The 2,486-nt window shown below is 37.4% G+C and overlaps 1 long non-coding RNA gene across 1 annotated transcript; it reads left to right on the forward strand.

The window, feature by feature from the left end:
• The first annotated feature begins 120 nt into the window (after positions 1-120).
• On the forward strand, positions 121-2,170 carry LOC111654138 (uncharacterized). Its single transcript, XR_002760722.2, has 3 exons — positions 121-153; positions 312-411; positions 2,085-2,170. It is a non-coding gene; the product is annotated as an uncharacterized LOC111654138 (long non-coding RNA).
• The last annotated feature ends 316 nt before the right edge of the window (positions 2,171-2,486 follow it).

The raw sequence follows: 2,486 nt of genomic DNA on the forward strand, positions 1-2,486 counted from the left end.
TCTCTCTCTCTCTCTCTCTCTCTCTCTCTCTCTCTCTCCCTCCCTCTCTTGTACCTGTGTGTTTCTCTGACTCTGTCCTTTTTCTGGTTCTGACCTCAGCTACTTTCTCTTTTTAACCAGTTTTCCCTCTTGAAAAACTGGAGTCTGCAACTGGTAGGACTTCTCCCTCATTCCCTTCATTTTACAGAATCAGCTTCTGTTCTGGTGTTAATCATGTTCTTATTCACAATTACAAACATGGTTGATGATGAGATCTTTTGTTAGCTGTGAAGTCATAAAGCAGCTGAGTGTTCATGTGTGTGACCTCTCAGAGGCAACAGTCTCTCCTGTCAGAGGATGAGGAGTACACCACGGGGTCAGAGGTCACTGAAGATGAGGTGGGGGATGAAGAGGAGCTGTCCAAGAAACAAGGTGGAGTAGATGACACAGATCACACCTGCGTCATGTTGTTAAATCTTCATTCTGGAGCTGGAACCACATCTGTGACGTAGTGTTAAACGCCTCCCATTTTTTTCCGTGCAGCTTTGATCAGAGCCAAACTTTAGATTATTAGATATTTTTTTAACAAATCTTATTTTAAAGGAAAAGTTCATTTTGCGTACTGATTCACTTTCTCTCCATGAGTGAGATGAGTGAGTGGGCCAGAGCTGGAGCCAGGACTTTGTTAGCTTAGCTTAGCCTGGAAGCAGAAGAAGACAGCCGAGCTTTGTCCTCTGACACATCTAAAGATGACAGAGTAAGATGAAGTAACGTGTTTTATCTTGTATATAAACAGAAAAGTAAAGTAGATCATTTGTGGTTTTATGGGGGAATTTTGTGCTGGAACTATTTTTTGATGAACAACAGTGAATTGATCCCGTCAGCACTTTAGTGCAGGTGTGAAGAAGACTCCAGGGTTAGGCTCTCCTTCTTCATACTACTTCACACACTGACATGAGATTAATATTCATTTTCTCTTGACTAATTTGCTTAATTAATATATCAATTAAAATATAGTTATACTTTTACTTGAACTCTTCTTATTAATTGATTTTGATCAGCAGTTAAACTCAAGTATTTATTTCATATTAGAACTAAAGAGAAACTAATGCTTTGGTATTTTCACTTAATAAATGACTAAAATGATTTATAATCAAATTTATAACTAAAACAACTTACATTAAAGTTTCTGTTCAGCTAATTGAGTAATAAACTCGTCATTTCAGAGCTGCAGAGTTTCAGTTGTGAACGGATTGAATAGACAAAAGATTTTTTTTGCCATAGCAACAAAAATCAGATGTTTGACCTTCACTTCTTTTAATCAGTGGTTAGATGGAGATGAATATTCATGATTCACTCATGATTAAAATGCTGTTGGGAGGTTTAATTACAGGCTGATAACTGTACTTGTCATCACTATTATATCCACAGTGTGGTACCGTGATGACAGTTTAATTGCAGTTTATTTGGTTCATTGTGTGTCTGCATCAGTGGGCTGTGATTGAAAGTCATGACAGTTATGACGGACGTGATGCTGAGAATATTGTGACAACAGAATATTCACTCTGTAACTGTTGCTCATCTGTTACTTTCTTATCATCAACAATCAGACTATGATTATACTGATGTAGTTTCTGCACTGATTTTCATGTTATCTGAGGACTGGGAGATGAAATCACTCGAATGAAATGATAGAAGTAAACATGCTGCATCACTCTGACTGACTTTTACCATCTAACATGTGATGCCTTCAGGTTATGTATTGGTGTGACTAATCACCTCTGTCCTCATAATAAATGTCACGGTTGTTTGCATGTAATGTGTCAATGAGTTTTGCTTCCTGTGACCCTTGTAGTGCAGTAGCGCTGTCAAAGTTTAAATGATGAAAGTGAAGTGAGGACACGTGATGAGATGCTGCTGTTTTTAGCACCTTGCCTCCGTCCCACTCTCACTTTACATTTTCATCATGTCTATTTTTATCATTTCATTGTTCCAGCTCTACATTTTTAAAACTGGAAAATAAAACAGTTGCTGTCTTTGGCCAGGAGGTGGCATCAGAGGCTGAAGGAAAACTCAACAGGTTTTTTTGTTTTCTCTTTCTCCAGCTGCTAAAAAAGCCAAGAAGGCCCACAGACCTCTGAAAAAACAAATTTCCTCTCCAAACTTCCAACGCAAAGACCGACCGGAGAAAGTGAGTCACTGATTTTATTCATATTCAATTCAAATTCAACCTAAATATCTGAAACATCTGTTCACTGCTTTGGTCTTAAGGAACAGTATGGTGTAAGGTGGTTCTGTAACAGGGTGTGTCACTTATAGAAATGTCTTAGTTATTGATATAGAAGTTAATTTTCACAATAAAGTGACATTTATATCTTATATGAAGTTAGGTAGACACACTCGAAGTTGTTTATAATTTGTTAATCCAAGCAAAATAATTTAGCTTCAGAGAATTTGACTCTAGGTTTATGCATGACTTCTCCAAAACATCTGCTTAAACAGACACA

This window comes from Seriola lalandi, unplaced genomic scaffold, assembly GCF_002814215.2.
Source record: "Seriola lalandi dorsalis isolate HSWRI2012SDOR001 ecotype SW California unplaced genomic scaffold, Sedor1 jcf7180001974514, whole genome shotgun sequence".
NCBI lineage: Eukaryota > Metazoa > Chordata > Actinopteri > Carangiformes > Carangidae > Seriola > Seriola lalandi.